The sequence below is a fragment of the Mesocricetus auratus genome, unplaced genomic scaffold, assembly GCF_017639785.1.
Source record: "Mesocricetus auratus isolate SY011 unplaced genomic scaffold, BCM_Maur_2.0 Super-Scaffold_100275, whole genome shotgun sequence".
Taxonomy (NCBI): Eukaryota; Metazoa; Chordata; class Mammalia; order Rodentia; family Cricetidae; genus Mesocricetus; species Mesocricetus auratus.
The window spans coordinates 57,215-82,223 of NW_024429259.1; the positions used below are offsets into that span (position 1 = coordinate 57,215).

The 25,009-nt window shown below is 41.9% G+C and overlaps 1 pseudogene; it reads right to left on the reverse strand.

Moving 5' to 3' along the window:
* Positions 1-21,961: 21,961 nt before the first annotated feature.
* LOC121136474 lies at positions 21,962-22,668 on the reverse strand (annotated as a pseudogene).
* Between the last annotated feature and the right edge of the window lie 2,341 nt (positions 22,669-25,009).

Genomic DNA, 25,009 nt, shown 5'->3' on the forward strand with positions numbered 1-25,009 from the left:
ACAGTTCTATACATTACCATGACACTATTCAATACGGGTGCTTTTTTAAGCCAATAAGAGGAAAAGAGATACAGAATGACACTGGATTCATTACTGCATAATGCCCTTAATAGCACTGTTGATTCTTTTTGTATGTATTTAAATTGCTGTCCAGAGTCATTTGCTTCTTGCCTGAAGTCTACCTTCGGGTATAACCCACCAGGCAGTCCTTCAGGAAAGACCCTTGCTTGCTAGCCCTAACCCTAGGAAGGAGCTACAATCCACATATGAAGGGTCAAGGAAATTGGAAGCCCTGGTTCCTCTCACAAATTACAAATAGACGACAGAGGCTATTCATCTTTCAAACCCGCCCCTAGAGCAAGGGACACTCTGAGAAGCAGGGACGGGATGAGGGAGGTCAGTCAAGGGAGCTACCTGAGAGCTCTATTATGGGCATGCCAAGGCCCCTGTTGCAATTGTTCTAGACTGGAGAGATGAAAGGAGAAGAGAAGAGAGCCCTTGCCCTGGGGGCTGTACCTAGATCATTCTCAGTGAAGCGTCCTGGGTTTTCCTGAATGGCCGATTCTTCATTTGTTGTACCTGGATGAGCTGGACCAGCTCAAGAGACTTAAAAAGTGTGTGTATGTGTGTGTGTGTGTGTGTGTGTGTGTGTGTGTGTGTGTGTGTGTGTGTGTGTGTGTGTGTTGGGTATATCCCAACAAAGCAAAAAATGAAAAAAATGGAAGAAGAAACAAACCAAAAAAGGCAGGAAATGGAAGAAGAAACAAAGCACAAAATGCGAGAAATGGAACAAAAAGCAAACCAAAAAATGCAAGAAATGGAAGAAAGAACAAACCAAAAAATTCATAAAAGGCAACAAACGGATGAAAAGATAAACAGAAAATTGCAAGAAGCAATGCAAACACTGCAAGGGTAGAAAACTGAAATAGAGACATTAAAAAACACAATCTGAAGAAAGGCAGAAAATAGAAAAGCTGGACAAACAGTCAGGCACGACCAATACAAGCATTACCAACAGAATAGAAGAGATGGAAGAGAGAATCTCAAGTGTTGAAGATACACTAGGAGAAATGGATTTATCAACCAAAGAAAACCTTAAATCCAACAAATACTTAACACAAAACATCCAGGAAATATGGGACACCATGAAAAGACCAAACCTAAGAATAATAGGTATAGAAGAAGGAGAAGAAACCCACCTCAAAGGGGCAGAAGGCATATTCAACAAAATCATAGAAGAAAACTTTCCCGACCTTAAGAAAGACATGCCAATGAAGGTACAAGAAACATACAGAACACCAAATAGAGTGGACCACAAAAAAATCCCTCGCCACATAATAATCAAGACCCCAAACATACAGAATAAAGAAAGAATATTAAGAGCAGCTAAGGAAAAAGGTCAAGTAACATATAAAGGCAGACCTATCAGAATTACACCTGATTTCTCCATGGAAACTCTGAAAGCCAGAAGGTCCTGGATAGATATTCTACCTACACTAAGAGACCATGGATGCCAGCCCAGACTACTATACCCGGCAAAGCTCTCAATCACTATAGACGGAGAAAACAAGATGTTCCATGACAAAACTAGATTCAAGCAATATGTGTCCACTAACCCAGCCCTACAGAAATTTTTGGAAGGAAAACTCCAACCCAAGGAAGCTAACTACAACCAGAAAAGCATAAGCATTAGAGAATCCCTCTCTACCAACAGCCAAAAGAACAAAGGGGTGAAATTCCACACACAATTCCACCAACAACAACCATCGCAAATCGAAGAAGGATGAGCAATCAATGGTCATTAATATCCCTCAATATTAATGGCTTTAACTCACCCATAAAAAGACACAGACTAGCAGAATGGATTCGAAGACAGAACCCTTCCTTCTGCTGCATACAAGAAACACACCTCACCCTCAAAGACAGACATTACCTGAGAGCTAAAAGTTGGGAAAAATTTTTCAATCAAAAGGACCCAAGAAACAAGCAGGGGTAGCAATCCTAATATCTAACAAACTAGACTTTAAAATAAAATCAATCAAAAGAGATGAAGGAGGTCATTACATACTCATCACAGGTGAAACCCAACAAGATGAAGCGTCTATCCTGAACATCTATGCCCCCAATATAAAGGCATCCACATTCGTTAAAGAAACATTATTAGAACTTAAATCTCATCTAAAGCCCCACACAGTTATAGTGGGAGATTTCAACACACCACTCTCACCACTAGACAGGAATACCAGACAGAAACTCAACAAAAAAGCAAAGGGTCTAATAGAAGTAATGACCCAACTGGGATTAACAGATATCTATAGAACATTTCATCCACATAAAAAAGAATATACCTTCTTCTCACCACCACATGGAACCTTCTCAAAAATCGACCACATACTTGGCAACATATCAAACCTCAGCAGCTACAAAAAATTGGAATAACTCCATGCATCTTATCAGACCACCATGCTTTAAAATTAGAATTCAACAACAACACAAATTGCAGAAAACCTACAAACTCATGGAAATTGAATAATGCTCAACTGCACCATCCCTGGGTCAAAGAGGAAATAAAAAAAGAAATTAAAGACTTCCTCGAATTCAATGAGAATGAAGACACAACATACCCAAACCTATGGGACACTTTGAAAGCAGTGCTACAGGGGAAGTTCATAGCACTAAGTGCTCACATGAAGAAACAGGAGAACAGTTATACCAGAGAATTAACATCACAGCTGAAAGCTCTAGAACACAAAGAAGCAAACTCCCCCAGGAGGAGTAGACGCCAGGAAATAATCAAATTGAGGGCTGAAATCAATAAAGTAGAAACCAGGAAAACAATACAAAGAATCAATGCAACGAAGAGTTGGTTCTTTGAGAAAATCAACAAGATAGACAAACCTTTGTCCAAACTTACCAAACAGCAGAGAGTGAACACGCAAATTAACAAAATCAGAAATGAAAAGGGGGACATAACAACAGACTCTGAGGAAATCCAGAGAATCATTAGGTCATACTTTGAAAACCTGTACTCCACAAAATTCGAAAATTTAAAGGAAATGGATGACTTCCTGGACAGCTATCATTTGCCAAAACTAAATCAAGAACAGATAAGCAATTTAAATAGACCTATAACCCATATGGAAATAGAAGCTGTCATCAAAAGTCTCCCAACCAAAAAAGTCCAGGTCCAGATGGCCTCAGTGCAGAATTCTACCACAAATTCAAAGAACAGCTTATACCAATTCTTCTCAAAGTGTTCCACACAATAGAAGCAGAAGGGTCTTTGCCAAACTCTTTCTATGAGGCTTCAGTAACCTTGATCCCCAAGCCACACAAAGATACAACTAAGAAAGAGAACTTCAGACCAATATCCCTCATGAACATTGATGCAAAAATACTCAATAAAATACTGGCAAATCGGATCCAAGAACACATCAAAACAATCATTCACCACGATGAAGTAGGTTTCATTGCAGCGATGCAGGGATGGTTCAACATACGAAAATCCATCAACGTAATCCACCATATAAACAAGCTGAAAAACAAAAATCACATGATCATCTCACTAGATGCTGAAAAAGCCTTTGACAAAATCCAACACCCCTTCATGATAAAGGTCTTGGAGAGATCTGGGATAACAGGGACATACTTAAACATAATAAAAGCTATATACAGTAAACCAACAGCCAACATCAAACTAAATGGACAGAAACTCAATGCAATTCCTCTAAAATCAGAAACAAAACAAGGCTGTCCACTCTCTCCCTACCTTTTCAACATGGTACTTGAAGTTCTAGCTATTGCCATACGACAACAAAGGCGAATCAAGGGGATACAAATTGGGAAGGAAGAGGTCAAACTTTCACTGTTTGCAGACGATATGATAGTTTACATCAATGACCCAAAGAACTCTACCAGGGAACACTTACACCTGATTAACACCTTCAGCAAAGTGGCAGGCTACAAGATCAACTCAAGAAAGTCAGTAGCCCTACTATATACAGATAATAAAAGGGCTGAAAGAGAAATCAGAGAAACATCACCCTTTACAATTGCCACAAACAACATAAAATACCTTGGGGTAACACTAACCAAACAAGTGAAAGACCTGTATTGTAAGAACTTTGAATCTTTAAAGAAAGAAATTAAAGAAGCCCTCAGAAAATGGAAAGATCTCCCATGCTCTTGGATAGGTAGGATCAATGTAGTAAAAATGGCAATCCTGCCAAAAGCAATCTACAGATTCAATGCAATCCCCATTAAAATCCCAGCACAATTCTTCACAGACCTTGAAAGAACAATAATCAATTTTATAAAATGAAAAACAAAAGACCCAGGATAGCCAAAATAACCCTGTTCAACAAGGCAACGTCCGGAGGCATCACCATCCCTGACCTCAAGCTCTATTATAGAGCTATAGTCCTGAAAACATCTTGGTATTGGCACAAAAATAGACAGGTTGACCAATGGAATCGAATTGAAAATCCGGGTATTAACCCACACACATACAAACATCTGATCTTTGACAAAGAAGCTAAAAATATACAATGGAATAAAGAAAGCATCTTCAACAAATGGTGCTGGCATAACTAGAGACTGGCATGTAGAAGTATGCGGATCAATCCCTGTTTCTCGCCATGCACAAAACTTAAGTCCAAATGGATCAAAGACCTCAACATAAATCCAGCCACACTGAACCTCTTAGAAGAGAAATTGGGTGGTACCCTTGAACGAATTGGTACAGGAGACAGCTTCCTGAACATAACACCAGTAGCACAGACAGTGAGATCAACAATTAAAAATGGGACCTACTGAAACGGAGAAGCTTCTGTAAGGCAAATGACACAGTCAGCAAGACAAAAAGGCAGCCCACAGAATCGGAAAAAATATTCACTAATCCCACATCTGACAGAGGGTTGATCTCCAAAATTTACAAAGAACTCAAGAAGCAAGTCTCCAAAACACCAAAGGACCCTATTAAAATGTGGGCTGCAGAACTAAATAGAAAGTTTTCAATAGAGGAGTCTAAAATGGCTGAGAGGCACTTGAGAAAGTGCTCAACATCCTTAGCCATCCGGAAAATGCATATCAAAACAACTCTGAGATACCATCTCACTCCTGTCAGAATGGCTAAATTCAAAAACACCAATGACAATTAATGCTGGAGAGGATGTTGTGAAAGGGGGACACTCCTCCATTGCTGGTGGGAGTGCCAACTGGTTCAGCCACTTTGGAAATCAGTATGGAGATTCCTCAGCAAAATGGGAATAAACCTACCACAAGACCCAGCATCTCCACTCTTAGGCATATATCCAAAAGATGCCCATTCATACAACAAAGATGTCTGTTCCACTATGTTCATAGCAGCTTTACTTGTCATAGCCAGAACTTGGAAGCAACCTAGATGTCTCTCAACCGAAGAGTGAATAGAGAAAATGTGGTACATCTACACAATGGAGTACTATTCAGCAGAAAAAAATAATGGAATCATGAGATTCGCAGGCAAATGGATGACACTAGAAGAAACCATCCTGAGTGAGGTAACCCAGTCACAAAAAGTGAAACATGGCATTTACTCTCTCATATATGGATTTTAGACATAGATCTGGGGAGTGCCAGCCTACAATCCTATGGCCAGAGAGTCTGGGAAACAGAAACTTCATTTAGTGGCTGATCGAAGTAGAGGCAGATTCCCTTGGTTAGGTACTGAGCTGAACTCAAGAAAGCCAGTAACAGAGAGGGAGGACTGATGATCAAAGGGATTAAGATTGGGCTGGTTTAACCCCCAGAAACAGCTGACCAGACAAAGGTTAACTCTTGAATCCCCGGCATCTGCCTGGGAATCCAGCATGGGACTGATCAAGACCCCCTGAATCTGGGTGTCAGTGAGGAGGCCTAGGGAATCTATTGAGCCTTTTGCAGCAGATCAGTACCCATCCCAAGTATACACACGGACTTTGGACTCCCATAGAACAATGTGAGGTGCACTCTCACCCTGAACTCTTGGGGAAGGGTCTAGGCCCTGCCCTATATGAAATGACAGACTATGGACACCCCCATGAAGGGCCTCACCCTCCCTGGGGGAATGAGGGGATAACGGGGGTGGGGGTTTGGGGGGAAGGCACGGGAGGAGGGGAGGGAATGGGAGAGGGACCTGGAACTGACTTGTGAAGCAACCTTGCTTCTTATCTATATTTAAACTGGAAAATAATATATATACATATATAAATCTCTTTTTAGGATTAATTTTGAATGTTTTCCTTTACATGTTACATACTGCAAAAAGTGAGTTTCATTATGATAGTTATTTTTCTCTTTGTAAAAATGCCTGTTTGTGTTCATTGGGTGTGCGTGTGTTGTGTGTGTGTGTGTGTGTGTATGTGATATTGTTAATCAGGCATACAGCATTACAGACCAGATTTTAGTGATGGGGTCTATCTGTGCATTAAAGGCCATGGCTTCTACCTACTACATTTTCTCAACACCTTAACCCTCTGTTGGTTTTTATGACCAACAACAACATCCCCAAACATTTCTAAATGGAGCATTGAGGGTAAAAGTCATCCATATCTGAAAACCAGTGACTTGGTCTTTTTCCCGAATCAGGAAAACTCTGTCATTCACCATGACAGTCAAATAAATATACTTATGAATTAAATAAGGCTATGATGTAGATGTGGACTGATATGTGAAGTATTAGAATCTGGAGTATTTGTTTGAACAGTAGGTAGTCTTACATAGATCAACTAAAGATGCTATTGCTAATCTATGACATGTATCTCACATGTAGCTTGAGTAAGTATGACATCTTTAGTGAGGCTTGTCATGTGATTGCTACTTGCCTGAACAAATGCATGGTGAAACATCTATCCTTGGTTGAAAATCCCCTGAAGAACAAAGGAGTGATGCTTCTGAGCCAAATCCTGAAGCAACTGAGCTGTGTCCTGGAAACATTCAAGTGAGCTGGTCTGAGGGAGCATGCCCTGGAGACATTGCAGAACCCTGCTTATGTGTGCAACTATCATAAAGCTGGTCAAATGGCACTGAGGATTGGAGACCATGAGATGTGCCTCTAGCCCATGCCTCACTACAGTAATTGGAATAAATGTAAACACAAATACCATGATATCATCTTCAGAAAATAACAGGGTAGCTCTTAAATTCCTTAAATATAATTTTATCATAATGGATATGTTTATTATGGGGAAAGATGATGCCCTTGAAAAGACACTGGCTACTAGGCCAAAGGAGAAAATTAATAAGAAAAAAGTATTCCTTTCTTAGACAGGCCTTCCTATAGCTAACCTAAGTCACTTGGTGCTGTCTCCTGCCCTGATATTGAAGTTGATTCCTCATGGTAGCATTCTGCCAGACAATTGTCTTACAGAAGCCACAGTAGATAACCTGGATAATGTGCTCAAAGGTACATGGGTTCATGGAAGAGAAAAAATATACAGACACAAAATTAATTGTGTCATCTGTGATCATGTATTCATGCAGTAGTATGGACATGTGCAGCTTACAGACATGAACATGCATATAAAATGTAAGATCTTTGAAAAATGACCATCATGGACACATCTGTTTGCTACTGATCCAGTGCATGCTTCCCTTCCTGGCTCATCTCTTTTCTGGTCAAATACCAACCGTTTAGGATTGTGATACTGTGCCTAGGAAGCTTTTAATAAGAGGAAGTGTGAAAAGCCAGGAACATGGAGGAGAGCAATAGTTATCCAGGCAGGCAGTGCCCAGGAAATGCTAACGGCCTTGGATGCACCTCTTTTCATTCTTCTGAGCAGCACTAGCTCCCCTGGGGTAACACCACTTATCCTGACATCTATTCCAGCTTAGAAACTGAGTTGAGCGATTCACACTCGGGGCCTCGATTGCTGTTGTGTACTCTGAGTCAATTCTCTGGAAGTTGTCTTGGGACTCTGCTGTGACAGGTATCCCTGATTCAGCTTCCAGTTCCCGACCCTTCTACACTGTCACCCGTCCCAATTTCATGTCTCCCATCCCACTTACCCTTCTATGTCGGCCTCTTCCTGAGCGCTCCCATGAAGTCTACTTCAGGCCTCACTCACTCCTTCCCTTTCTTTGCTCTGTTCAGCAGCTTTCAGGCTCCTGGACTCTTTCTTGTTGAAATTCCCTGGAAAAATCTGCTGTGCCCAAGAAACGACGAAGACACAATGCACACACAGACTTGCTGCAGGGATATCACTGAACCTCGACCACACATGAGCTCTGGCGCTTTGCGTGACGTCATCGATAGGCATTGGCCCCAGAAGGGAAAAGCTCCTTGTGTTCAGCTCTGCAGCCCAGGGAAGGGCGAGCAAAGCGGCCGCTTCTGTGTGCGGTGGATTCTGTTTATCGCGGTCTCCTCAGTTGGTGTCTCCTCCTGGCTGCTACAGTCAGGTTAGTGGTCAGGATACATGAATATAGGAGGGAGGCTGTCATGGAGAGGACACCAGGGAGACTGGGGACTAGCGAGGCCGAAATGGGCCTGAAATAGCAGAGGTAATGGCTGCAGTGAGGGTTTAGGAGCTCTTTGGACGTTTTTTTCTTAAGTTTTTTCGTGACAGGGTTTCCACTGTTTAACAGCCCTGCCGGACCTGGAACTCACTCTGCAGACCCAGTGGCCTCAAACTCAGAGATCTGCCTCGTGTCTGCTTGGATTGAAGGCATCTGACACAACCCTCCGTTATTTATTTATTGATCAATTTATTTATTACTTTTATTTATTTATTTATTTATTTTTTAAGCAAGGGACTCATATGGTCCTGTTTGTCCTAGAGTACCTCCACAATCATACTAGTAACATTTTGTAACGATGATGGAGATTTACTTCTGTTTCAGGTAGTAAGTACGTTTATAATCTCCTTTAAGGGTCTCTTTCCTATGAGTAAAAAGGGAGAGTAGCTTTAGCTGATGTTGGCCTCAGTACACTTGCTTTTTAAATGTATTTTTCCTCTCTGAAGAAAAAAGTCGCTCTGAGTAGCCCAGACACTTGCTATGTAGCCTAGGCTGAGCTCAGAAATGTAACATTCCTGTCTCAGCCTCTGGTGCATTAGAGTTTACAGGCCTCTCTTACTGCATACCACCCAGAAAGCATCCTTGAGGCTGGCAGCATTGATTTCTCTCAGTATGGTAAAAGACAAAAAGTGATTCTCATGGCCATAGATCTGGGATGCAAAGGCCCAGTGCACCCTGCTCAGGTTGCCTTGGTTCTGTCCAGACAATTCCCTTAATTTATGATGTTTGTTGGATGTAACTTGGACGGTGGGTGAGAGAAATCAGTGTTTTTTTTAATAGTGAGCATATGTATCCTTTTAAAGGGAAAAAGAATTCTCAGAGAAACTTGGGCAAACAACACCACATCCTTGTTTTAGACACATAGGCTTTGTAGATCTTTGGATGATAATTGTGTGTCTTGTTTATCTTTAGCGCCACAGGACATGGTAAGGCACATAGGATTTAGTGTTTGAAGTCAGGTTGGAAACACCAGGATGGTCAAGAAATGTGTTTCATTTGCAAAGGCCTGCAACTATTTTAAATCGAAAAGAGTATGTTTGAGAAAGTGCCCTTGGGGAACACAACATGTGAACTCAATAATACACACATGAACTCTTGTTTGAGACAGAGTCTCCCCATAGAGGCCTGACTGTCCAGGAACTGGCTATGAACATCAATTAGCCATAAACTAATTCCCCCTGACTCTATCTCAAGAGTGGTTGGATTAAAACATTTTAAAAGATTGCTTGAAAAATTTGCATATATGTACGACATTTTAAATGACACTTTGAAATTGAAATCAGGCTAAGTAAGCCAATAACCTCATATAATTGTTTTTGTAGTGAGACCTTTAAAATTTTAGTGATTTTTCCAAGTATATGATGCTACTATAATTACTGTGTCATATATTAGATTATTACATGTGAACATTTAGTTTTCTTTAAAAAGTCAATTAATGTTTAGTGCTTAGGATCAACCAGAAAACCAACTCACACTCTGTGCCACTGAGCTATTCCTCCCTCACAATTATGAATTTAGATAAGCATAAGACAATAGTGGACTAGGGGTGTATCTCAGTGAATGAACACTTGAACATTGAGGCCCTGAGTTTTGCTCTCAGAACTGTGGAGAGTGGGACTTGGGGGTACGCAACAGAAAATACAGGAGTCATTTTATAGGTTGTAGATTCAAAAGCAGAATGGCTTCTGTGATTATAGAGACACAGGCAAACGGCAGCCTCTTGCAGGTTATTAGCATTCTCTCTTTTTATAAGATTTGTTTTTATTTTAGAAGTGATTTTTCTTTCTGGTTTTCTGAGACATTGTTTCTCTGTCCAACTGCCCTACCTGTCCCAGAATTCACTTTGTTGAGCAGGCAGGTCTCAACCTCACAGAGATCATCCTGCCAGTCTCCCCAGTCCCGGGATTACAGGAATGTGTTACCATGCCCGGCTCTGTTTTATAGTGTTTTTAGTGCTTGTAAGTATGTGCACTGTTTATGTGGCTAGTTCCTGAAGAGGCCAGAAGAGGGCTCCGGATTCTTTTGAACTGGACGTACACAGATGGTTGTAAGCCTTTATGAGTTCAATGTGTTTTGAACCATGATCCCCAATAAGGATAGCAGGTGCTCTTAGCTGCTGAGCCATCTCTCTAGCACAGTTATTGAGGAACTCTTAATAAACCGCTTTTCAAATAACTAACATAACTTTGGGTATCTGTCACTGTTCCCTGTGATTCTCAGATTGCAGTAGTTTGGCGGGTACCCAGAGAGACAGTACTTACTAAAATATTTGCCTTGTAGGAAAGACGTACCCCCACTTTATCATCTTCAGAAAACAATGCATGAAGAGAGATATCTATTAGAATTTTTATATCAGACTTTTTATTATATATTTAAATTAGAAACAAGCTTACTTCCCAAGTCAGTCCCAGCTCCCTTTCTCTCCCCTCCATGCCCACCATGCCCACTCCTTCCCCCCACCCACCTAGACCCCCTTCCAATCCCCACTCCATTATCTATTAGAATTTGTGTTATTATTATTTATGATAGCAAAGTTCTCAGAACAATATTTGACATGAATGGACTGAGAAAATGAAGTGTGTGCTAATTTATTTGGTAAGTCAAATTTATCTCATGGATGATAGAGTGCATACCTATAATCCCAGCACTCAGATAGCTGGGCCAGGAGGATAAAGAGTTTGAGGCTCTCATAGCATACACAGTGACTCCCTGTCTGGAAAATTAAATTAAAGGCTTCAGAATTTCTGATTCCTAGGTAGCACTTAGGAGAATTGCCACACAGATGAGTAACCAGAATCTAGGATTTTAGAAAATTATTTCAAAAATTGTGTGTGCATGTGCGTGTGCGTGTGTGTGTGTGTGTGTGTGTGTGTGTGTGTGTGTGTGCCAGTAGCTACAGAGGTCAGAAGAGCATTCCATTGGATCCTGAGTTACATGTGGTTTTGAGCCACCCAGTGATGGTGCTGGAATCTGGAAAAGCAGCAAGTGCAACTAACCCCTGAGCCATTTCCCCAGCCCCGAGAATCTGTATTTTTAAAGAATGTTCTCAGGACAGGTATTCTTATATAACAGATATAGTAGAGTCCCCTGACAGGTTAGATAGTCACAATGTTTAGGAAATTTTATAGAAAACTGGTAAATAACACCAAATATACACAGAAAAAAAATAAAGAAGTATATTGAAAAATTTTATAAATGTGTCAGGAAATATTTTACTATTTAAAAAATCCATTTTGAGCCGGGCAGTGGTGGCACACGCCTTTAATCCCAGCACTCGGGAGGCAGAGGCAGGCGGATCTCTGTGAGTTCGAGGCCGGGCTGGACCTATAGCCTCCAAAACAATACAGAGAAACCCTGTCTCGTAAAAACAAAAAAAATCCATTTTATGAAACCTGAATTTTGTCCTCTTCATAACAATGAGCAGTAAACTTTGCATCATGAATCTGCATGCATTTTTCCATGGATACATGAATCTGTGAAAATTTGAGGTTCCGCGACATTGTAGTGACTCCTTCCACATCCAGCAGCTTACTATAGATAACTGGAAATAGAAACATCTTGAGAGGCTGCTACTTCTCAAGGTGGTACTGTGACAAATATGTTCTGTGTTATGTTACTAGCTTTAGTGTAGTGTAGGTCCTGCTGAATGTTTGGATGTGATAAAGAGAGGACGTATTGCTATTGGGATTTTTTGTGTGTGTGCCCTCATAGTCATCCAGAGGCTTTCATCTTAACCAAGTTGTTATTCTCTGTTTGTTCCAGGCTTGCAGCTTCAGGAATTCTGAAGGATCTGTTCCCATAGACAGGTGTTGTTCGCATCTGGGCAGCCTGGGTGCAGGATTTGTAGAGTAATCCCCTGAAGCAGAATGAGCATCTGGCCAGAAGTGACAATCTGCTTCCATCACTAAAAAAGATTCAAAGAAGAAGGCAAGGCCAGGTAAGTGACATGCTCCCCTCCTGTCAGTACAACTCTGCACTTAGGTCCCTACAGCAGTGAGGAAATCATTCCTATGATCTCCAATTGAGCCCCAGATTTTCACAACAAAAGAAAAGTATCTGAGTTGAGCTCTAGTTTCATACACATGAACTTAAGACTCCTTGAATAATAGGTGTGTACAAAACCACACCTTGACTCTCACATGGCCTCCTCATGAAAATATACTTCGAAGCTGTGATGTCCATGTGTTCAGGAAGAAACTGATTCCACTGGTATTCGTATAGCATTATTTTATTCCCATCACCCTTGAGGCAGAATCATAAGCAGAGGTCTAGGCAGAGGCAGAGGCAGGCATATTAATGTGAGTTATAGGCTATCATGATGCAACACACTTAGTTACAAAGCATCAGTCATAAAATAAGGGTAATAGATAAATGGCTTCTTCTTTCTCTGTTTAACCCTGTAAAATATCAGTGCCAAATATATAGGAGGTCAAAGTGTCAGAAACCCTGAAAATGTTAGATCCCAGTGTATTACAGAGTTGAAGGTTAGGGACAGGTAAGAATGGAGCAAAACATCAACCACTCCAGAAATCCTGGCAGTAGTTAAAAATGTTCTCTCAGGGAAGTAAAGAGTTTATTACCAGCAAAGAATGAGTTACATCAGGGTATGCCATAGAGAAATGCATGAAATCTTTGCTATTAATACCTCAGATAGGGGATTAATATCTGGATTATTTACAATTACATAGAATATGAAATCTTGAGAAAGAGATCAACCTACTTAGTAAAGGAGCAATAAAGAGATCATCATCACAAATGTACTAAAAACGGACAGTGAGTTTTGGAGATATCCAGAAAATACATAGTGAACCGAAAGTAGCTGTAAACCATGGCCAAATAGAAATGAAATGGGAAACACCACTGAGTGTTAAGATAACTCTTCCCGTGTGCCTGCTCCCAGAGCTGTGTAAGTCCCAAATGAATACACAGGATGCTATATTAATTAAGAAGCAGTTGGCCGTTTACTGTGGTATCTTGTTATCTAGCTCTGACTTAATTATTAACCCATAAATACTAACCTCAGTATTTCCACATGGTTACTACAGATCATTTCCCACAGTCATTCTCAGAGGCGAACTTCAGGGTGTCAAGTACTGATTTGAGATTGCCTCTTTCTCAGGGATCTGGCTTGTGTTATATTGCATTGGTAATTGAAATGCAGTTGTCATTTTTGTCTCTTAGTTGTATCTCAGCTGTGTTCAAAGTGACATGACAAGGTAAGCATTTCTCTGACCTATTGTTTATCATTTTTCCTATTTTGGGTTCCTGTTAATTGTAGGGTCTAATAAGATAATGGTGGATAGATTCATTGATGCAAGTGTATATCATGAGTGATTTATGATGTCTACTTCCAAGAAATTGATTGTTCTGTGTTTGTGATAGCATCAGGAGAGAATCTAGATTGAATGTGTTGTGAGGTTCAAATGAGGTGATTGTGTGTAGTTAGTCTGCATCAAAGGAACAAAGAAGACACAAGTTTCTACAGTCCTGATAGTAGAAACAGATCTAGTTATGGAGCATGACCTTGCATATTTTCTAGATATCAAAATTATACACTTAATGAAAAATGATGCTGCTCATTAGCCACAGATGTCTGTGCCTATAAGATGGAGATCTAATCATGAGATGACATACACACATCCCATGTGACCATAAACTACAATGCATGCATTGGGGAGACATCATACTGCTTCAGCAAATGGGAGGAACTGTTTAAGAGTTGGTGTTCATGAAGGGCTTGAATGGCCAGGGGAAAGCCCCATCAGTGTATCACTCCTCAGGTGGGTTGCATCTGAACACCCATTAGTAGATTCTGTAACTCTGCTGGCCTCCAAAAGTCACCTGCTTCTTCAGTGTTGCTGTGAGGCATATCATAGATGTGAATGAACTCAAGTGGAAGGGTTGACTATGGCCATGTTGTTTCTTTGGGTTGGTGTGAAGGGGCTTATTTGAGTTTAGCAGACTCCTGAGAGGTGTTATGATGCACCATATTCCTAGAAAAGTTTTGAAAACTAGAAGTTAAAGAAACTTGTCTTTTGATCTAAAATACAAAGACTTTCTTAGTTCATGAGGTAGTGCTTCCTAGTAGTACACACACTTGTTGAAACCTGTTCTTGTAAGGGATTAGCAGCTGCAAATGATGGGAGGTTTTCAATCTTTAGTGGAATGGACTTGCTCACATTTCCTAGAAAATCTGATTAATGTATGACATTACAGAAAGGCTGTGTTCTGATAGAATTGGCAGTGGTAGGTCTTTACAGACTCTTATCACACTCTGTAGGGAATGTTCTTTTCAGAGATGGCATCACCATATCATCTTAGTGCCTGAAAGGTTTGGGACAGTATCTCCAAGAAGACTGAAAATAAGTTAAAGGATCTGAAAGATGGTATCCTAAATGGGTGGAAAATAGCACTGCCAGAGGCCATATGCCTGCTCAATTCCAAGTGCCAGAGGTGTGTGTAAGTGTCAAGAGATGTTGGCCAAGAGGATCTTCAAGACTTCCCTAAATGTGAAGGCTGTTTGATCCTTGTGTTAGTTCTTAGCCACTATTAGATGATTGTTCTTCTGACTGAGTTTCAGGATATCAGGAATTCAGAATTCCTCTGAGCTGCAATTGGAATGTCAGTCTTTCTTAGCAGTCTGGCTTCATAAACCAAACATCTTGGCCCATTAATTTGGGGGAGGATGCTCAGAAACTGTTCTTTTAGGATTGGGCTGTCTCTCCTCCATTATTACAAAGTCAAGTGATATGTATATAATGTTCCAATGAAGGCACAGTTTTTAACTATATGAGCAACAACATTCCAGTTAGATTTGGTAACCAATGAACACAAGGGAATTCTGATTTTATAAAATGATCCACTACATTGACCATGATTCATGTTTCCTGTGGAAAGACAATTGTTGTTTTGTGGTTGAATGGAAGGGATGGTTCTCCACAGTTCCCATCCAAACCTTTGTCCTGATGCAGATATAACATCCCAGTCTGCCTCCTTGCCCAAAATCTTTTGCATTAGTTTTAGTTGCTGATGAGAGTGTGGCAATTGCTTCGGCTGTTATTGTAGTGAGATATCTCCTTGATCCTCAGAAGTGGATCATGCACAAAGCAATCTATTCAGGGTTCAGGGATTGCCTTGCAAGCATGAGTGCAATAGAATGTGAGAGCTAGTGTGTGGGAGCCGTCCCCACATTCTCCGTTACAAAATGGTGCCAACACCCGGCCGTTATGCCCTGCAAAGAAGTAGAGTGCGCCCGTGCCTGGTAGTTTTCCATCCCTTACTCTCTGCCTCTCCTGTGGTGTCATATGGGCTGACGAGCAGGAGCCAGTCAGGAGATGACACGTCCGAGGCAAGGACTGCTGGGCTACATAAGGGTTGGGCTTTTCGCTCCCCGGGGTCTCCGCTCTGTAAGCTTATGTACTCCCTCTCAAGATGCATTAAAGCTGTTCTGCAGAAGGATCCTAAGTGTGCTGCTTCATTCTTGCTGGCGAGATGGTAGCGCAGGACACTAGTGTAGTTGATAGAATAGTGTAGTGCTTTTTACACCATAACAAAACCAACACCTCATTGTGATATTTTAGGAGTGATGAACTCAAAGGATCTTTGTCAGGAGAACATAAGAGTCCTTTGTAGAAGGATCAGGAAAGCCAGGCAGTGGTGACACATGCCTTTAATCTCAGCACTTGGGAGGCAGAGGAAGGCGGATCTCTGTGAGTTCGAGGCCAGGCTGGATCGACAGCCTCCAAAACACTACAGACAAACCCTGTCTCTTAAAAACCAAAAAAAGAAGGATCAGGAAAAATCATGATAACTTAGCGTATCATCTTAGGCATTACTTTTCTGTGATGCCCCAGGTCCTGAATACATGAACTTTCTAGATGCTATAGAATATAAGAAGTGTAGGGATTTCCCAGGATTGTTTTCATGGGACCCACTAACAAGTTGTTGGGTGCAATGTGAAATGTTCTACCCTGTGTATATTTCTGTATGGAGTTTCTTTAAATATCACAATCCTCATCTATGACCAATCCCATCCATATTGTGCCAACAGAAATGATTGTGTTTTTACTTGCACATCAGAGAAGGTAGCCACATTTTCACGAATATCTGTGTTAGGGCCTGAGCATCATGTCCAATTACAGAGCAATAGGTAAGGAACATGTTATATGTACACACAGTAGTACTCCTATCAGCTAAGAGGATGAATGCTGTCATATTGACTGCAAGAGAATTTACATATCTTCAAATAATAATACTGTATCAGATATATCCAGTCCCAGCCAAATATTGCCTTCTGCTATCTCTTCCTTCTGATCCTAGTTTACACATATCTGCATGTAGACATTAATGAAAATCAAGACCATGATGTGAAGCAGAAGATCAATGCTTAAGATTTGTGGACAGAGTAAGGAATGGCTAGGTTGTGTTAACAGATTTAGTGTGCTTTGTGTACAAGATACAGTTTTTAAAATGTCTATGCAGTGAATAGTACAATGAGAATTAAGACAAGGACAAGAATTCAATACAAGTGTAGCATTTGGTAATTGCTATAATATGAAAAATGTATTCGAGAGGTTAGTTTAATAAGCAATATTCTACAAGTCACTTTGCTTGCAAGCATACAGAGTAAAATAATATTATCCAAATTAGAAAGTTTCCATCCAAATGCCTGTGTATCAATCCTAAGTTGTTAAGTGAATCACAGTGGTCCACAGCAGTTCACAAACCTCTAGGTGCAGCACACACAGAGAGATAAAACCAGAGAACTCCCTAAGCTATTGCTTTTCATCATTCTCTTGTACCTTAAGTTGTTCCTGTGAGGATCATTGGATACATGTGGTGGGATTTTCTCATGTTGGTCTTGTGAACAGTTTCTAAATGGGTGACTCTGAAGATCAGATGGCCCTTGTTAGACTAGAGAATATTGGGCCTACACTATAGTTGTGGGTTAGATATGGTGAAATAAGATATGCCATGAAAATCTAATGACAGGCTGAAAGTATCTCCTCAGTAAATTTCTTATGCTATATTTCTTATAAGTAGAAAAGGAATGGTAACATTACCACATAAGCACAAATTTACTTGGGTAGCAAATGCACACCTCCTATGAGGTCACGGCTTCATGTTCTGTAACTGAAGCAAACCATATTTTCAGAGTAATGAAGCTGAGTTGTAGAAAATGAAACTTGATTCCACCTGCTTGTTGGGAGCATTCCTTTTGCCTTGGTAATCTTGAGGCAGCTAAGCAGGCAGAGGCTGGCGTAATCTTAGATAGTACAAGAACTCAGAGCTATGGAGAGAGAGCCTGCATTACGAAACTAAGAGTAAGCCAATAAATACATGTATTCTATTTCCTACGTTTAAGCTTGTAAAAAGTCAGTGGCATATACCCTGGAAGCTAAAGTGTTACAAACTGTGAAACTCTTGGATCACAGAGTATCCCAAAAGTCAAAGGTTCAGGAGATAACAGTTTTCTTCCCACCCTTTTTCTGCCTTGGGTGAGGGCCCTAAATGGACTCCTGAATGTGTAGTCTGAGAAGGGTTTGGTGCTTTTCAAAGGTGTCATGGCTGAGCTCAGGTGGATTCCTCTTCCTCTTGGTCTTGGCAATAGTGGGCTTCTTTTCTGCCTTGACTCTTTTCCTAGACTGCTTCATTCCTCTGTTTCCTTTAGTTGTTTTCTCTACTCATCTTTGTCTTATATTGTCCTTGAGCCCAAGGTGCTTTAATATGCCTGCAGCATGGGACTTTCTCCGCTCTAACATCTAAGTCTTTCACCACGTTGTCGATATGTTCTCACTGGCTCCAGCACTGCCCACACCACAGCTTCTTCTCACCCCACTAGGTGCAGGGGCTGAATTCTGGAAAAAGGAGCTCCATCAAGGAGACCAGAGCCTTTCCAGTCCTACTTCACCTCAGTGAAGGTGATGGCACTGGATTTTTACTGTGTCAGATCTTTCCTGATGACTGTGGAGGCTTTAGATTGGGATTCTGTGGTATCTCAGAATTGGTTTAATTCAGTGAGGCAGTTGAAGAATTGGGGAAGGTGAATATCTGTCAACAGTGTAGCCATGACTATGACTTTGATGCCAGAGCCCATGACATTCTGTAGCACTGTCAACAATCCTCAGTGAGGCTGCTACATTCTTGGTTGGCACTAAGATAAAGACTTCTGCCTTCTTCTAACAGCTTCAGTGTAGTGCAGGGCGTGCTGCTTGTTGAGATGTACTAAAGGAAGGAGTTGTTGCTCTTGGATTTTTGCTTGAAACCTCACTGGAATTCAGAGGCAAAGATAGATTGATTGTCATCTGAACCAAGTTGATATTCTCTGTTTTCTATAGGCTTGGAGCTTGAGGCAAGGCCACAAACTCTAAAGGACTGGAAATGGGGACAGTTCATGATCTGTCGCCATGGACAGGTGTTGTCCTTATCTGATCATCCTGGGGGCAGGTGTTACGGAGTTCTCCCCTGCAGCAGAAGTAATACCTGGTAGCCTGAAGTGTCAATCCAAATGATGTCTCTTCTCCATTTGCAGCACTGAAAAAGAGTCAAGGAAGAAGACAAGGCCTGGTAAGTGAGCTGCTCCCTCTTGTCAGTGCCCCTCTGCACTTAGGTCCCTATAGCATTGGGGCTGGGCTTCCTATGATCTCTGCTTGAGCAGCAGACTTCAACACCAAAAGAATCTGAGTTGAGCTGCAGTTCTAAACACATGCAGTTAAGTCTCATGGGATACTAGGTATATACCAAACCACACCTTGAGTCTTACATGGCCTCTTCATCACATTTTGCTTGGAATCTTGGATATCCACATATTATGGAAGAAACTGATTGCACCAGGATCATTGCAGTATTCATTTAGTCCCAACACTTTTGTGGCAGAATCACAGGCAGGCTCCTAGGCAGAGGAAGAGCAGAGACAGAGAGAGGTATATTAATTTGAGTTCAAGGCTAGCCTGATATAGCATAGTAAGTTACAATATACCAGTCAAGAAAATAAAATCAAGTTTTCAATTAATGGATTATTTTCCCCTATTTCTCCCTGTAAAATAGCAATGTGTAGCAAACTCTGAAACTGTCATATCCTCGCATAGCTTAGTTGAAGTATTAGGGACAGGCCTGAATTGAGGGAAACTCCAACCACTCCAGAAGTCCTTGCAGCAGTTGCCAAATGGTCTCTTAGGGAAGGAAAGAGTTCATTGTCAGAAAGAAGGAGTAATATGAGGGTATGAGTAAGAAAACTGGATGGAATCTTTGTTATTAATACTGCATTCAGAGGATAAATATGTGGATTATTTACAATTAGACAATATATATATATATATATATATAAATCATGAGAAAGAATTCAGTCCTTTTAGTAAAGGAGCAATAAAATACAATCCTCACAGCTTTACTGAAAAAGGAGACTGTATTCAGAAGGTATCAGGAAAATACTTAGTGAACCTCCTTAAGCTGTCAACCAAGGCCACCTTGATATGAATTGGGAAACACTGCTGATGGAGTTATCAGAAGTTCTATCCTTATACTCTGCTGGTGGGTATGACAAGGTTTCTAGCTTGATTGGATACTAGTATGAAGGGTCCTCCAAAATCCCAAACCTGCCCTACCATATGGTTCATGTACACCTCTTCAAAGAACTCAATATATTTATTAAATAGATACTTGCCCATCAGTGTTGATTGCAGCACTGCGTGCAGAACATTAGTGAATCAAGCATCGTGTCCCACAGCACTGTCAAGAGTGAAGTAGACATGATAATACAGAGAATGCAAAATCCTTGCATCCATAGTGAAAAAGAAGTTGTGTTGTTTGTATTGTGCAGATCCAGTTGGGGCTAGATGAGATGGCTCAGCAGATAAGGATATTTGATGTTCTTGCAGTCCCCAGTCTGCTGTCAGAGGACCTTTTGGTGGCTTTCAATATTGGTGCAATCTAGACTCCAGAGAATTGGTGCCCTCTTCAGTCCTCCTTGAACACTACACACGTGTCTTGTGCAGCAATCCAAGGGGAAGGCAAACACACACACACACACACACACACATGTTGACACACACACATAAATTAAATTAAGACATTAAAAGGATGCTTTCAAAAGTGAATACAGCCAGGCGGTGGTGGCGCACGCCTTTAATCCCAGCACTCGGGAGGCAGAGGCAGGTGGCTCTCTATGAGTTCGAGGCCAGGCTGGACCGACAGCCTCCAAAACAATACCGAGAAACCCTGTCTCACAAAACCAAAAAAAAACAAACAAACAAAAGTGAATACAACTTAAGGTAAACATAGTAATTACCTTAAACCATTCTCAGTAAGAGTCAACCATGGGTATGTTCACATCAAGCTGGAACAATGAAATTGCAGGAAGAATTCTGTCCTAGACTACTAATGATCAAAGGGCTGGAGTGAAAGGTACAAATTGGGAGGAAGTGTTTGAAAAAGTAGGAGTGTAGTCACTATAGAGCATAAACTCTGGGGGATATACCATTATAAGCAACTAATATAATGAAAATAAAATCAAGGAAATTAGTTTGATCACCACCAATGCTTTGGCTAATTGGTTTGAAATTAAGTATTCAGTTGCAGTGATTTAACACACAGGATGTATTTATGTAATATCTATTCTTACTTTGGCAATATAGATTAATGGTAGCCAAGTTATGAGGAAAATCTCAAAACTGTCTCTCAATATATGTTTATAGATGAAATATTTGGGTTAAGTTTCTACAGTCAACTTTAGTGTCTTCAAGTATTTACAAGCTTAGAAACCCAGACATATACACATTAATCTACTTACCTACATATGTCCTTACATATGTATATATTCACCAGGGTTTTTAAAGAACAGACATATCCTTGTATCTATATGTGTATCCCAGCTTGTGTATGATGACCAGCACTGCATTCCAAAGGCTTGGCCAGCACTTACATTGCATAGCCATAAGGTCGACCAGTTTCCATATCCTTATTCCTATGAAGGAAAACATGCATTTTGTCCTGAGAGGTGCACTTGGCAGCATTCTGTCACTTACATTGAGCCCAGATCTTCATGGCCTCCCTCTCTGGCCTCTGCTCTGCTGTGATGGGCTTTGAGGTGACTGTGGAATGTTGACTTTTCTCCATGGAAATGGGTGGCAGCTGAAGTCTTGCAGCAGATACTGGGTTTGAGGTTTGACATTTGATGGGGCCTTGTTACTGACACCACAGACAAGCTCCCTCTGGAGTGAAATATGAGATGATGCTCTGTGGGGTCAGGCCCAGGGACAGGTGGCTGAGGCCTTGTGCAAGAATGGAATCTGTTGGTTATGTTATGTTGTGTGGCCCTAGTGGCAGTCAGCAAAGCTGTCTTCTCAGAGGCCAACAACAATATGCAAGCATGAGCTGGTTGTGATGAATTGCGTGTGGTAGACAGAGCGGAGTGGGAATGTGGCCTCACAGATTAAGCTGCAGTGGGCTTGCCTGAAGTCAGGAAGAGAAGGTCTCTGGAAAGAGTTCTGGCTTGAGGCCTGTCCAGGTTTGGGAAAGGCAGAGGTACTAACTTGACCTTTCCAGGTAAAGGCAGTTCACATAAGCACAGAGATGGACACTCCGTGTGAGCACTGCTCTTCGGTCTCTGAGCATTGCCCAGGGATTTAGCAGACCCTGGGCCATCAAATGGCACATCCTGCAGTGATGTGGTGGCTGGGCCTGGCATGAGATCTTGGTTGCTGCTGAATGTTACCAGAGACTGAGAGCAGGAGATGCCCATTTTCTTTCACTCTTCGTTCCCATTGGGTGAAAGACCTGCACATTCTCCAGCATGTGCATGCCAATGAGAGGTTGAGGCTTTTTAAATCTGTCCTGGCTGAGCTCAGGTGGATTCTTCTTCCTCTTTTTCTTGGGGATGCTGAGCTTGTCTTCTTCCTTGACTCTGGGAAAAGATGTCTTCAGTTCTCCAGTTTTTTTGGTTTTGTTGTCTCTGGTCTTCATGGTCTTTTCTTGGCACTGTGCCCTAGATACCCTGGGACTGCTGTGTGAAGATTTCTGAGCTGTACCATCCAAGTGCTTGGCCTTGATGTCAATAACCTTCACTGGCCGTGGCAATGCCCACAACCTCTTCTTCCTGCAACATGACCTGGCACTGGATTCTGGGCTGAGGATCGCCATGAAGTACATCAGAGGCTTTCAAGTTTTTCTTGCTCATCTCTTTGTATGTGAAGATGCTGCTGCTGGAGCTTTCCTGGGCCTGATCCCTCCTGACGATTCTGATGTCTTTCAATTGTTTTGCTGGGGGATCTTCCAATTGGAATAGGTTAGTGAGGGAGTTTAAGAGTTGGGAGGTGAATGTCTCCCACAAGTGTGGTCATGTCTTCAAAATCAATGCTGGACTCCATGACTTTCCAGATTCCCTGTCTCTCCCAGACCAAGACTATTGCTTTTCAAGGTGGAAGTATCAGAACCTACCTTCTGCCTCAGACTTCCATCATCAAAGTAGTTCAGGGGCTGCTGCATGCCGGGTTGTGCTAAAGGGAGGAGTGGTGAATCTTGGTTTTCTTTAATGCACTCATAGGTCTTCCTAGGCATGGATGGGTCAGCAGTCATCTCATCCATGTTGTTATTCTCTGTTTGTCCCAGGAGCTGGAGGCCATGTTAGGAATCCTGAAGGAATTTTGATGGGGGCAGTTAATGAGCTGTCCCCAAAGACAGGTGTTATCATTGTCTGGACATCGTGCATCTAGACATTGCACAGGTCGGGACTCTGCAGAAGACAGAATGTCTGGTCTGAAAGTGTCAATCCAGGGCCATCTCCATGTCCACCACTGAAAAGAGTGAAGGAAGAAGTCAGTGCCTGGTGAGTGAGATGAGTGAGCTGCTCCCCTCCTTGCAGTACACCTCAGCACTGAGGACCTTACAGCACAGAGGCATGGCTTCCTATTAGCTCTGCCTGAGTGAGAAGTGCATCACCTCTGTGTGGAGACACATATACTGCCCAGTTGTTTCTGGTGACGATGCAATGTCATGTATTCTTAGATGTTTATGTGTTCCTTTGTGTTTGTATGGTGTGTTTATGCATAGTAACCACTGACAGTTTACAGAATTCTCTTGGCATATGGACTTCCCACACCCTCCCCTTTGTCCAGTGCCTATACATTCCTTGGAAGTTTGCGCTTAGGCAGGTCGTCTGGAGTAAAGTTTCCAAAATTACATGTGTCTTTCCTTTAACTATTTTCAGTTTCTGTCATTAGTACTATGTCCTCAGAAAGCTCAGTTTTTATTTGAGGTTAGGTACCACACCCAATTCCTCCCTCCTGACAGGCCACCAGTTCTAGATCCCTGACTTTCCTCCAGCCCTACATTTCAGAGACTTGTTATAAGTTACTTGAAAATGAGTTTAAGGGGTGGAATCTTTTGGCTGGACAGTGACTTTCCCTCATTATTGAGACTGAAAATGTGGATGGTGAGCCATAGGCAAAGCTATGCTCTTGGGACTCCGATTCTTCCTCTGTGTGGGTATCCCCTACTGAAAGATAGAGCTGTGATCACACTCCTAGTCCTCCTGGCTGTACCAACCTTGAAGACTGGTGTCTGTCATGGCTCGAGCAGACCTGGGATTGGAGATGGCAGAGGTGGAGAAAGGTAATGGGATATTTGTTGGCTGAATCTCCTTAAACACCCTTACTGTCTCTGGTTGCAGGGCAGAGGCCTGAGTTCCAGAGTGGACACAGAGCCATAGGCCTGCAGGTACTGCCTGATTTCTCCAGCCATAAGGGATCCCAGTCAGTGTGGTCATAGTAAGTGACCTGGCTGCCTTCCTGGTAGGAAGGAGCCATGCTGTACTCTTGATTCTGTACATGTGGCAGTGTTGCCTGGAGAGAACTGGCAGACACTGTTGGGCAGGAAGAGACTAATGCATCGAGATAAATATATTATCATACTGGGCTGTCATGTACCCAGAGGAGAACATCGTAATCTGCTCAATGATAGTTACAGTGAATTCCTTCTGGCCAGTGCTTCTTGAGAGATCCCACTGGTGAGCACATGGATAGGAGGAGGCCGGGGTAGAGATATTGTTCTGGCCGGTCAGTGCAGTCAGAATGGTCGTGCCAGCACATTGGGAAAGGGAGGTGCTGTCCATGAGCTTCTGGCAGTAAGTGCTGGGGTCTGATGGCAGGAGCCATGCAGATCTCACAGCTGGGGTGTAGACCCTGGAGAAGTTGCACACACTTCCTGCTGGGTGGGGATTCCTTAGCAGTGGCACAGAGTGCCTCAGAGCAATTCTGTGCCAAAGCAATGCATGCTTTGGAAATTATCTGTAGACAGCAAGATGACAGTGGGAAAATGATGAGATGGAAACTTTGAAGATACCCCTGAAGAGCTGTGTTGTGGCCAGTTTGTCCTGTCTGGCAGAGTCTATCACTCATGCATCCTCACATATCCCAAACAAATGGATTCAGAATGATTCTTCGTACAGGATATGATGGTATTCATTAGACAATATGCCTCTCAT